A 14,569-nucleotide genomic window follows, 5' to 3' on the forward strand; every position below is an offset into this window, starting at 1 on the left:
CATAGTTTTTAATTAACTAACCCAAAACAGCCCGCGGTGTTACTACGACGGCGTAAATCCGGTTTTACGGTGTTTTTCGTGTTTCCAGGTTTTAAATCATTAAGTTAGCATATCATATAGATATAGAACATGTGTTTAGTTGATTTTAAAAGTCAAGTTAGAAGGATTAACTTTTGTTTGCGAACAAGTTTAGAATTAACTAAACTATGTTCTAGTGATTACAAGTTTAAACCTTCGAAAAAGATAGCTTTATATGTATGAATCGAATGATGTTATGAACATCATTACTACCTTAAGTTCCTTGGATAAACCTACTGGAAAATAGAAAAATGGATCTAGCTTCAACGGATCCTTGGATGGCTCGAAGTTCTTGAAGCAGAATCATGACACGAAAACAAGTTCAAGTAAGATCATCACTTGAAATAAGATTGTTATATTTATAGAAATTGAACCAAAGTTTGAATATGATTATTACCTTGTATTAGAATGATAACCTACTGTAAGAAACAAAGATTTCTTGAGGTTGGATGATCACCTTACAAGATTGGAAGTGAGCTAGCAAACTTGAAAGTATTCTTGATTTTATGTAACTAGAACTTGTAGAATATATGAAGAACACTTAGAACTTGAAGATAGAACTTGAGAGAGATCAATTAGATGAAGAAAATTGAAGAATGAAAGTGTTTGTAGATGTTTTTGGTCGTTGGTGTATGGATTAGATATAAAGGATATGTAATTTTGTTTTCATGTAAATAAGTCATGAATGATTACTCATATTTTTGTAATTTTATGAGATATTTCATGCTAGTTGCCAAATGATGGTTCCCACATGTGTTAGGTGACTCACATGGGCTGCTAAGAGCTGATCATTGGAGTGTATATACCAATAGTACATACATCTAAAAGCTGTGTATTGTACGAGTACGAATACGGGTGCATACGAGTAGAATTGTTGATGAAACTGAACGAGGATGTAATTGTAAGCATTTTTGTTAAGTAGAAGTATTTTGATAAGTGTATTGAAGTCTTTCAAAAGTGTATAAATACATATTAAAACACTACATGTATATACATTTTAACTGAGTCGTTAAGTCATCGTTAGTCGTTACATGTAAGTGTTGTTTTGAAACCTTTAGGTTAACGATCTCAATTAATGTTGTTAACCCATTGTTTATTATATCTAATGAGATGTTAAATTATTATATTATCATGATATTATGATATATTAATATATCTTAATATGATATATATACATTTAAATGTCGTTACAACGATAATCGTTACATATATGTCTCGTTTCGAAATTCTTAAGTTAGTAGTCTTGTTTATATGTATATAACTCATTGTTAATATACTTATGGAGATACTTACTTATCATAATCTCATGTTAACCATATGTATATCCATATATATATCGTCATGTCGTTTTTACAAGTTTTAACGTTCGTGAATCGCCGGTCAACTTGGGTGGTCAATTGTCTATATGAAACATATTTCAATTAATCAAGTCTTAACAAGTTTGATTGCTTAACATGTTGGAAACATTTAACCATGTAAATATCAATCTCAATTAATATATATAAACATGGAAAAGTTAGGGTCACTATAGTACCTAACCGTTAAATAAATTTCGTCCCGAAATTTTAAGCTGTTGAAGGTGTTGACGAATCTTCTGGAAATAGATGCGGGTATTTCTTCTTTATCTGATCTTCACGCTCCCAGGTGAACTCGGGTCCTCTACAAGCATTCCATCGAACCTTAACAATTGGTATCTTGTTTTGCTTAAGTCTTTTAACCTCACGATCCATTATTTCGACGGGTTCTTCGATGAATTGGAGTTTTTCGTTGATTTGGATTTCATCTAACGGAATAGTGAGATCTTCTTTAGCAAAATATTTCTTCAAATTCGAGACGTGGAAAGTGTTATGTACAGCCGCGAGTTGTTGAGGTAACTCAAGTCGGTAAGCTACTGGTCCGACACGATCAATAATCTTGAATGGTCCAATATACCTTGGATTTAATTTCCCTCGTTTACCAAATCGAACAACGCCTTTCCAAGGTGCAACTTTAAGCATGACCATCTCTCCAATTTTGAATTCTATATCTTTTCTTTTAATGTCAGCGTAGCTCTTTTGTCGACTTTGGGCGGTTTTCAACCGTTGTTGAATTTGGATGATCTTCTCGGTAGTTTCTTGTATAATCTCCGGACCCGTAATCTGTCTATCCCCCACTTCACTCCAACAAATCGGAGACCTGCACTTTCTACCATAAAGTGCTTCAAACGGCGCCATCTCAATGCTTGAATGGTAGCTGTTGTTGTAGGAAAATTCTGCTAACGGTAGATGTCGATTCCAACTGTTTCCGAAATCAATAACACATGCTCGTAGCATGTCTTCAAGCGTTTGTATCGTCCTTTCACTCTGCCCATCATTTTGTGGATGATAGGCAGTACTCATGTCTAGACGAGTTCCTAATGCTTGCTGTAATGTCTGCCAGAATCTTGAAATAAATCTGCCATCCCTATCAGAGATAATAGAGATTGGTATTCCATGTCTGGAGACGACTTCCTTCAAATACAGTCGTGCTAACTTCTCCATCTTGTCATCTTCTCTTATTGGCAGGAAGTGTGCTGATTTGGTGAGACGATCAACTATTACCCAAATAGTATCAAAACCACTTGCAGTCCTTGGCAATTTAGTGATGAAATCCATGGTAATGTTTTCCCATTTCCATTCTGGGATTTCGGGTTGTTGAAGTAGACCTGATGGTTTCTGATGCTCAGCTTTGACCTTAGAACACGTCAAACATTCTCCTACATATTTAGCAACATCGGCTTTCATACCCGTCCACCAAAAATGTTTCTTGAGATCCTTGTACATCTTCCCCGTTCCAGGATGTATTGAATATCTGGTTTTATGAGCTTCTCTAAGTACCATTTCTCTCATATCTTCAAATTTTGGTACCCAAATCCTTTCAGCCCTATACCGGGTTCCGTCTTCCCGAATATTAAGATGCTTCTCCGATCCTTTGGGTATTTCATCCTTTAAATTTCCCTCTTTTAAAACTCCTTGTTGCGCCTCCTTTATTTGAGTAGTAAGGTTATTATGAATCATTATATTCATAGATTTTACTCGAATGGGTTCTCTGTCCTTCCTGCTCAAGGCATCGGCTACCACATTTGCCTTCCCCGGGTGGTAACGAATCTCAAAGTCGTAATCATTCAATAATTCAATCCACCTACGCTGCCTCATATTCAGTTGTTTCTGATTAAATATGTGTTGAAGACTTTTGTGGTCAGTATATATAATACTTTTGACCCCATATAAGTAGTGCCTCCAAGTCTTTAATGCAAAAACAACCGCGCCTAATTCCAAATCATGCGTCGTATAATTTTGTTCGTGAATCTTCAATTGTCTAGACGCATAAGCAATCACCTTCGTTCGTTGCATTAATACACAACCGAGACCTTACTTTGATGCGTCACAATAAATCACAAAATCATCATTCCCTTCAGGCAATGACAATATAGGTGCCGTAGTTAGCTTTTTCTTCAATAACTGAAACGCTTTCTCTTGTTCATCATTCCATTCAAATTTCTTCCCTTTATGCGTTAATGCAGTCAAGGGTTTTGCTATTCTGGAAAAGTCTTGGATGAACCTTCTGTAGTAACCAGCTAGTCCTAAAAACTGGCGTATGTGTTTCGGAGTTTTCGGGGTTTCACACTTTTCAACAGTTTCTATCTTTGCCGGATCCACCTTAATACCTTCTTTGTTCACTATGTGACCGAGGAATTGAACTTCTTCCAACCAAAATGCACACTTTGAAAACTTAGCGTACAATTCTTCCTTCCTCAATACTTCTAACACCTTTCTCAAATGTTCACCGTGTTCTTGGTCATTCTTTGAGTAAATAAGTATGTCATCAATGAAAACAATGACAAACTTGTCAAGGTATGGTCCACACACTCGGTTCATAAGGTCCATGAACACAGCTGGTGCATTAGTTAAACCAAACGGCATGACCATAAACTCGTAATGACCGTAACGTGTTCTGAAAGCAGTCTTTGGAATATCATCTTCTTTCACCCGCATTTGATGATACCCAGAACGTAAGTCAATCTTTGAATAAACAGACGAGCCTTGTAGTTGATCAAATAAGTCGTCGATTCTCGGTAGTGGGTAGCGGTTCTTGATGGTAAGTTTGTTCAACTCTCGGTAGTCGATACACAACCTGAATGTACCATCTTTCTTCTTGACAAACAAAACAGGAGCTCCCCACGGTGATGTGCTTGGTCGAATGAAACCACGCTCTAAAAGTTCTTGTAATTGGCTTTGCAGTTCTTTCATCTCACTGGGTGCGAGTCTGTAAGGAGCACGAGCTATTGGTGCAGCTCCTGGTACAAGATCTATTTGAAATTCAACGGATCGATGTGGGGGTAATCCCGGTAATTCTTTCGGAAATACATCGGGAAATTCTTTTGCAATGGGAACATCATTGATGCTCTTTTCTTCAGTTTGTACTTTCTCGACGTGTGCTAGAATAGCATAGCAACCTTTTCTTATTAGTTTTTGTGCCTTCAAATTACTAATAAGATGTAGCTTCGTGTTGCCCTTTTCTCCGTACACCATTAAGGGTTTTCCTTTTTCTCGTATAATGCGATTTGCATTTTTGTAACAGACGATCTCTGCTTTCACTTCTTTCAACCAGTCCATACCGATTATCACATCAAAACTCCCTAACTCTACTGGTATCAAATCAATCTTAAATGTTTCGCTAACCAGTTTAATTTCTCAATTCTGACATATATTATCTGCTGAAATTAATTTACCATTTGATAATTCGAGTAAAAATTTACTATCCAAAGGCGTCAATGGACAACTTAATTTAGCACAAAAATCTCTACTCATATAGCTTCTATCCGCACCCGAATCAAATAAAACGTAAGCAGATTTATTGTCAATAAGAAACGTACCCGTAACAAGCTCCGGGTCTTCCTGTGCCTCTGCCGCATTAATATTGAAAACTCTTCCGCGGCCTTGTCCATTCGTGTTCTCCTGGTTCGGGCAATTTCTAATAATGTGGCCCGGTTTTCCACATTTATAACAAACTACATTGGCATAACTTGCTCCGACACTACTTGCTCCGCCATTACTCGTTCTGACACCATTTGTTCCTTTCGTTCTATTAACCCCTGGTCCGTAGACCTCACACTTCGCCGAGCTATGACCATTTCTTTTACACTTGTTGCAAAATTTGGTGCAGAACCCCGAGTGATACTTTTCACACCTTTGGCATACCTGCTTCTGATTGTTGTTGTTGTTGTTGTTGTTGGGCCGTTTGTTGTAGTTGCGATTGATGTTGCGATTGTTGGGATAATTGTTGCGATTATTGTTGTAATTGCTGTTGTTGTTGTATTGGTGATTCTTATCACCGTTTTCCTCCCACTTTCTTTTGACTTGCTTCACATTGGCCTCTTCAGCAGTCTGTTCTTTAATTCTTTCTTCAATCTGGTTCACTAGTTTGTGAGCCATTCTACATGCCTGTTGTATGGAGGCGGGCTCGTGTGAACTTATATCTTCTTGGATTCTTTCCGGTAATCCTTTCACAAACGCGTCGATCTTCTCTTCCTCATCTTCGAATGCTCCCGGACACAATAGGCACAATTCTGTGAATCGTCTTTCGTACGTGGTAATATCAAATCCTTGGGTTCGTAACCCTCTAAGTTCTGTCTTGAGCTTATTGACCTCGGTTCTGGGACGGTACTTCTCGTTCATCAAGTGCTTGAATGCTGACCACGGTAGTGCGTACGCATCATCTTGTCCCACTTGCTCTAGATAGGTATTCCACCATGTTAACGCAGAACCTGTGAAGGTATGCGTAGCGTACTTCATTTTGTCCTCTTCAGTACACTTACTTATCGTAAACACCGATTCGACCTTCTCGGTCCACCGTTTCAATCCGATCGGTCCTTCGGTTCCATCAAATTCCAAAGGTTTGCAGGCAGTAAATTCTTTGTAGGTGCATCCTACACGATTTCCTGTACTGCTAGATCCAAGGTTATTGTTGGTATGTAGCGCAGCCTGTACTGCGGCTATGTTTGAAGCTAGAAAAGTACGGAATTCCTCTTCATTCATATTCACGGTGTGTCGAGTAGTCGGTGCCATTTCCTTCAAAATAGTCAAATGGAACAAGTTAATCATACAGAATATTAAGAGTAGTTAATAGTATTTCATAGCATAATATGAACTCATTTATAAAAGCTTTTTCTTCATATTAGCGTTTTATAAGTTTAAATTCGAGTAGTACCTACCAGTTAAGTTCATACTTAGTAGCTAATATACAATTCAACTACTACAATTCTATATGAAAAACTGATTATAATAATATTTCGCGTTCAAACTTTTACACAATATTTTACAAACTTACAATACCGCTTATTTTACATATAGCTTGAAATATAGCACACAATAAATTTGATACAAGATGGTTGTGAAGATAATTCTAGCTAGTACACAAGTCGTTCAGCAAAGGCAATAAAGACACGTAATTCATACGTCCAGAAACAAGTCATGCATTCTGGTTTTACTAGGACTACTTCCCATCCTTGGTCTTGTGGAACATAACCGTTATGGCCGTTGATAAGACAGCGTGTTGTAACGTCGTCAAAGGGACGAGGGTTACGTAATGTCCAACAGTCCCGTAACAATCTAAAAACCTCATTTCTTACCCCAATTACCGACTCCGTCACTTGTGGAAACGTTTTGTTTAATAGTTGTAGCCCGATGTTCTTGTTCTCACTTTGGTGAGAAGCGAACATTACTAATCCATAAGCATAACATGCTTCTTTATGTTGCATGTTAGCCGCTTTTTCTAAATCACGAAGTCCAATATTCGGATATATTGAGTCAAAATAATTTCTTAACCCGTTGTGTAAAATAGCATTTGGGTTCCCCGCAATATATGCGTCAAAGTAAACACATCGTAACTTTTGGATTTCCCAATGTGATATCCCCCATCTTTTGAACGAAAGCCTTTTATAAACCAATGCATTCTTGGAACGTTCTTCAAATGTCTTACAAACTGATCTCGCCTTAAATAGTTGTGCCGAAGAATTCTGACCGACTCTAGACAAGATTTCATCAATCATGTCTCCGGGTAGGTTTCTTAAAATATTGGGTTGTCTATCCATTTTGTGTTTTTATACTGTAAAATAGACAAAAAGTTAGATTCATAAAAAAAATACTTATTAATACAAGCAATTTTTACATATATCATAAAGCATAAGCACACTATATTACATATATTACACCACACGAATACAACTTTCTTATTCCGACTCGCTTGTTTCTTTTTCTTCGGTTTTGGTTCGTTTTGTCAAGTTTCTAGGGATATATGATGTTCCCCTAATACGAGCCGTAATTTTCCACATTGGTTTAGAAAAACCTGGTGGTTTAGAGGTTCCCGGGTCATTGTTACAACTTAAGGACTTCGGGGGTTGACGATACATATAAAGTTCATCGGGGTTGGAATTAGATTTCTCTATTTTTATGCCCTTTCCCTTATTATTTTCTTTTGCCTTTTTAAATTCAGTTGGGGTAATTTCTATAACATAATCGGAATTCTCGTCGGAATCCGATTCATCGGAGAATTGGTAATCCTCCCAATATTTTGCTTCCTTGGCGGAAACACCATTGACCATAATTAACCTTGGTCGGTTGGTTGAGGATTTTCTTTTACTTAACCGTTTTATTATTTCCCCCACCGGTTCTATTTCTTCATCCGGTTCCGATTCTTCTTCCGGTTCCGATTCTTCTTCCGGTTCTGACTCTTCTTCCGGTTCCTCTTCGGGAACTTGTGAATCAGTCCACGAATCATTCCAATTTACATTTGACTCTTCATTATTATTAGGTGAGTCAATGGGACTTGTTCTAGTGGTAGACATCTATCACATAATATCAAACGCGTTAAGAGATTAATATATCACATAATATTCACATGTTAAAAATATATAGTTTCCAACAAAATTTGTTAAGCAATCATTTTTCAAGTAAACACGGTCGAAGTCCAGACTCACTAATGCATCCTAACAAACTCAATAAGACACACTAATGCAAAATTCTGGTTCTCTAAGACCAACGCTCGGATACCAACTGAAATGTCCCGTTCTTATTGATTAAAAACGTTCCATATTAATTGATTTCATTGCGAGGTTTTGACCTCTATATGAGACGTTTTTCAAAGACTGCATTCATTTTAAAATAAACCATAACCTTTATTTCATCAATAAAGGTTTAAAAAGCTTTACGTAGATTATCAAATAATGATAATCTAAAATATCCTGTTTACACACGACCATTACATAATGGTTTACAATACAAATATGTTACAACAAAATAAGTTTCTTGAATGCAGTTTTTTTTACACAATATCATACAAGCATGGACTCCAAATCTCGTCCTTATTTAAGTATGCGACAGCGGAAGCTCTTAATAATCACCTGAGAATAAACATGCTTAAAACGTCAACAAAAATGTTGGTGAGTTATAGGTTTAACCTATATATATCAAATCGTAACAATAGACCACAAGATTTCATATTTCAATACACATCCCATACATAGAGATAAAAATCATTCATATGGTGAACACCTGGTAACCGACATTAACAAGATACATATATAAGAATATCCCCATCATTCCGGGACACCCTTCGGATATGATATAAATTTCGAAGTACTAAAGCATCCGGTACTTTGGATGGGGTTTGTTAGGCCCAATAGATCTATCTTTAGGATTCGCGTCAATTAGGGTGTCTGTTCCCTAATTCTTAGATTACCAGACTTAATAAAAAAGGGCATATTCGATTTCGATAATTCAACCATAGAATGTAGTTTCACGTACTTGTGTCTACTTTATAAATCACTTATAAAACCTGCATGTATTCTCATCCCAAAAATATTAGATTTTAAAAGTGGGACTATAACTCATTTTCACAGATTTTTACTTCGTCGGGAAGTAAGACTTGACCACTGGTTGATTCACGAACCTATAATAATATATACATATATATCAAAGTATGTTCAAAATATATTTACAACACTTTTAATATATTTTGATGTTTTAAGTTTATTAAGTCAGCTGTCCTCATTAGTAACCTACAACTAGTTGTCCACAGTTAGATGTACAGAAATAAATCGATAAATATTATCTTGAATCAATCCACGACCCAGTGTATAAGTATCTCAGTATTGATCACAACTCAAACTATATATATTTTGGAATCAACCTCAACCCTGTATAGCTAACTCCAACATTCACATATAGAGTGTCTATGGTTGTTCCGAAATATATATAGATGTGTCGACATGATAGGTCGAAACATTGTATACGTGTCTATGGTATCTCAAGATTACATAATATACAATACAAGTTGATTAAGTTATGGTTGGAATAGATTTGTTACCAATTTTCACGTAGCTAAAATGAGAAAAATTATCCAATCTTGTTTTACCCATAACTTCTTCATTTTAAATCCGTTTTGAGTGAATCAAATTGCTATGGTTTCATATTGAACTCTATTTTATGAATCTAAACAGAAAAAGTATAGGTTTATAGTCGGAAAAATAAGTTACAAGTCGTTTTTGTAAAGGTAGTCATTTCAGTCGAAAGAACGACGTCTAGATGACCATTTTAGAAAACATACTTCCACTTTGAGTTTAACCATAATTTTTGGATATAGTTTCATGTTCATAATAAAAATCATTTTCTCAGAATAACAACTTTTAAATCAAAGTTTATCATATTTTTTAATTAACTAACCCAAAACAGCCCGCGGTGTTACTACGACGGCGTAAATCCGGTTTTACGGTGTTTTTCGTGTTTCCAGGTTTTAAATCATTAAGTTAGCATATCATATAGATATAGAACATGTGTTTAGTTGATTTTAAAAGTCAAGTTAGAAGGATTAACTTTTGTTTGCGAACAAGTTTAGAATTAACTAAACTATGTTCTAGTGATTACAAGTTTAAACCTTCGAATAAGATAGCTTTATATGTATGAATCGAATGATGTTATGAACATCATTACTACCTTAAGTTCCTTGGATAAACCTACTGGAAAAGAGAAAAATGGATCTAGCTTCAACGGATCCTTGGATGGCTCGAAGTTCTTGAAGCAGAATCATGACACGAAAACAAGTTCAAGTAAGATCATCACTTGAAATAAGATTGTTATAGTTATAGAAATTGAACCAAAGTTTGAATATGATTATTACCTTGTATTAGAATGATAACCTACTGTAAGAAACAAAGATTTCTTGAGGTTGGATGATCACCTTACAAGATTGGAAGTGAGCTAGCAAACTTGAAAGTATTCTTGATTTTATGTAACTAGAACTTGTAGAATATATGAAGAACACTTAGAACTTGAAGATAGAACTTGAGAGAGATCAATTAGATGAAGAAAATTGAAGAATGAAAGTGTTTGTAGGTGTTTTTGGTCGTTGGTGTATGGATTAGATATAAAGGATATGTAATTTTGTTTTCATGTAAATAAGTCATGAATGATTACTCACATGTATGTACTATTGGTATATACACTCTAATGATCAGCTCTTAGCAGCCCATGTGAGTCACCTAACACATGTGGGAACCATCATTTGGCAACTAGCATGAAATATCTCATAAAATTACAAATATATGAGTAATCATTCATGACTTATTTACATGAAAACAAAATTACATATCCTTTATATCTAATCCATACACCAACGACCAAAAACACCTATAAACACTTTCATTCTTCAATTTTCTTCATCTAATTGATCTCTCTCAAGTTCTATCTTCAAGTTCTAAGTGTTCTTCATATATTCTACAAGTTCTAGTTACATAAAATCAAGAATACTTTCAAGTTTGCTAGCTCACTTCCAATCTTGTAAGGTGATCATCCAACCTCAAGAAATCTTTGTTTCTTACAGTATGTTATCATTCTAATACAAGGTAATAATCATATTCAAACTTTGGTTCAATTTCTATAACTATATCAATCTTATTTCAAGTGATGATCTTACTTGAACTTGTTTTCGTGTCATGATTCTGCTTCAAGAACTTCGAGCCATCCAAGGATCCGTTGAAGCTAGATCCATTTTTCTCTTTTTCAGTAGGTTTATCCAAGGAACTTAAGGTAGTAATGATGTTCATAACATCATTCGATTCATACATATAAAGCTATCTTATTCGAAGGTTTAAACTTGTAATCACTAGAACGTAGTTTAGTTAATTCTAAACTTGTTCGCAAACAAAAGTTAATCCTTCTAACTTGACTTTTAAAATAAACTAAACACATGTTCTATATCTATATGATATGCTAACTTAATGATTTAAAACCTGGAAACACGAAAAACACCGTAAAACCGAATTTACGCCGTCGTAGTAACACTGCGGGCTGTTTTGGGTTAGTTAATTAAAAAATATGATAAACTTTGATTTAAAAGTTGTTATTCTGAGAAAATGATTTTTATTATGAACATGAAACTATATCCAAAAATTATGGTTAAACTCAAAGTGGAAGTATGTTTTCTAAAATGGTCATCTAGACGTCGTTCTTTCGACTGAAATGACTACCTTTACAAAAACGACTTGTAACTTATTTTTCCGACTATAAACCTATACTTTTTCTGTTTAGATTCATAAAATAGAGTTCAATATGAAACCATAGCAATTTGATTCACTCAAAACGGATTTAAAATGAAGAAGTTATGGGTAAAACAAGATTGGATAATTTTTCTCATTTTAGCTACGTGAAAATTGGTAACAAATCTATTCCAACCATAACTTAATCAACTTGTATTGTATATTATGTAATCTTGAGATACCATAGACACGTATACAATGTTTCGACCTATCATGTCGACACATCTATATATATTTCGGAACAACCATAGACACTCTATATGTGAATGTTGGAGTTAGCTATACAGGGTTGAGGTTGATTCCAAAATATATATAGTTTGAGTTGTGATCAATACTGAGATACGTATACACTGGGTCGTGGATTGATTCAAGATAATATTTATCGATTTATTTCTGTACATCTAACTGTGGACAACTAGTTGTAGGTTACTAATGAGGACAGCTGACTTAATAAACTTAAAACATCAAAATATATTAAAAGTGTTGTAAATATATTTTGAACATACTTTGATATATATGTATATATTGTTATAGGTTCGTGAATCAACCAGTGGTCAAGTCTTACTTCCCGACGAAGTAAAAATCTGTGAAAGTGAGTTTCATTATTCCCTTTTTAAGTGCTTTTGCAATATATATTTTTGGGACTGAGAATACATGCGCTGCTTTTATAAATGTTTTACGAAATGGACACAAGTGATCAAAACTACATTCTATGGTTGGATTATCTAATCGAATATGCCCCTTTTTATATAGTCTGGTAATCTAAGAATTAGGGAACAGGCACCCTAATTGACGCGAACTCTAAAGATAGATCTATCGGGCCCAACAAGCCCCATCCAAAGTACCGGATGCTTTAGTACTTCGAAATTTATATCATATCCGAAGGGTGTCCCGGAATGATGGGCATATTCTTATATATGCATCTTGTTAATGTCGGTTACCAGATGTTCACCATATGAATGATTTTTATCTCTATGTATGGGATGTGTATTGAAATATGAAATCTTGTGGTCTATTATTATTATGATTTGATATATATAGGTTAAACCTATAACTCACCAACATTTTTGTTGACGTTTTAAGCATGTTTATTCTCAGGTGATTATTAAGAGCTTCCGTTGTCGCATACTTAAATAAGGACGAGATTTGGAGTCCATGCTTGTATGATATTGTGTAAAAACTGCATTCAAGAAACTTATTTTGTTGTAACATATTTGTATTGTAAACCATTATGTAATGGTCGTGTGTAAACAGGATATTTTAGATTATCATTATTTGATAATCTAAGTAAAGCTTTTTAAACCTTTATTGATGAAATAAAGTTTATGGTTTGTTTTAAAATGAATGCAGTCTTTGAAAAACGTCTCATATAGAGGTCAAAACCTCGCAAAGAAATCAATTAATATGGAACGTTTTTAATCAATAAGAACGGGACATTTCAACGGGGACTTAACCACTCACGCGTTCATCTCCTACACAGTTATATCCGCCCCAACTGTGTGCCCAGGAGGAAACCCGCACCAATCCCATACGGGGCATGGACGGTAAAACCCCCCTCCCCTTTCCCCCCAACGCGATGTGGGAAAGGTGCCATGGGTGGATACTTCATGACAAAGATGAAATTGTGGGTTAATATGTAGCCAATGGAGGTCGAACTTCTGACATCCCTTGTGCTGCGATGAAGTGGGAGCAAAACTAGGACTCCCGAGGAAAAAATAGTAAAACTATCAAGGTATCATCTTCCTGTCTATTTACACTTTTTATTAATGAAACTAATCTCTTTAAACATTCGTGGTAATGGAGCTTTGGATTAATGTCCAATCTTAGTATGAATGAAATCCTTCGTGGTAATGGGCCTGTTAACATGACGTATCAATGGAAAGAAGTGTGGCAAGCGGTCGAGTGGGTTTGTGCCTATCTTATATGGACAAATAGGAACAATGTTGTTTTTTGTGGAAAAGGTTGGTGCATCCCGGTGGCAATGAACGAGATACAAGTAAAGTCCTTTGATTGGATTTCCCATAGATCAAGAGGACGTAAATTCGATTGGTTAACTTGGTTGTGTAATCCTAGTATGTACTTAAAATAGATAGTAGTGTCGTGTATTTTTTAATGCGTCTCTAGCTTTGGTTGCTTTCTTTGCAACATGTCGTGTTTGTTTTCTTGTTTGGGCTCAATGCTCAAGAACTTGTATATGTTTTGTGTTTAATGAAATGTCTGCTTTTCAAAAAAAAAAAATCTCTTTAAACATTCAAGGGTTGGGAACTCGACTAAAAAACTTTGTCTGCGTAAAAACCAAATTTGATAGCATTACAAGAAACCAAATATAAAAAATTCCCCGAAAAATAGATTAAAAAAATATGGGCAAACTTAGATTATAAATATGCAATGAAAAACTCAATTGGAAACTCGGGGGGATTTTAACAATTTGGGACCCAAATTTTTTAATCATGTTGTTGAAAGAGAAAAATGTAGGTACTGAATTAATTCTGGTCAATAATTACGGACCACATACTGATAATGCCAAAAGAAAAATGTGGAACGATCTAAAGGAGATTATGCAATACAACGGTGTCACGTGGGTCTTACTTGGTGATTTCAGTTAAGTAAGATTTGCCTCGGAAAGAAAAAATTGCAAATATAAAGAAAACAGAGCAATCCTTTTCAATGACTTCATAAAAGATAAATGTCTACTTGGTCATTGTTCTCTTGAACGGATATACAAAAGGGGCAGTCGATTCAAGAATCACATTACGCCTTACCAAATTTTCACGAGTTATTAACCGATCCCCATAGTGGTGACAAGCTGCTAATGACTCTTATCTTTAATTAAACCTCCATCCTCTCCATATAATAAGCTAATCACCATACCACCCCATA

Source organism: Rutidosis leptorrhynchoides, chromosome 11 (genome assembly GCF_046630445.1).
Source record: "Rutidosis leptorrhynchoides isolate AG116_Rl617_1_P2 chromosome 11, CSIRO_AGI_Rlap_v1, whole genome shotgun sequence".
Taxonomy (NCBI): Eukaryota; Viridiplantae; Streptophyta; class Magnoliopsida; order Asterales; family Asteraceae; genus Rutidosis; species Rutidosis leptorrhynchoides.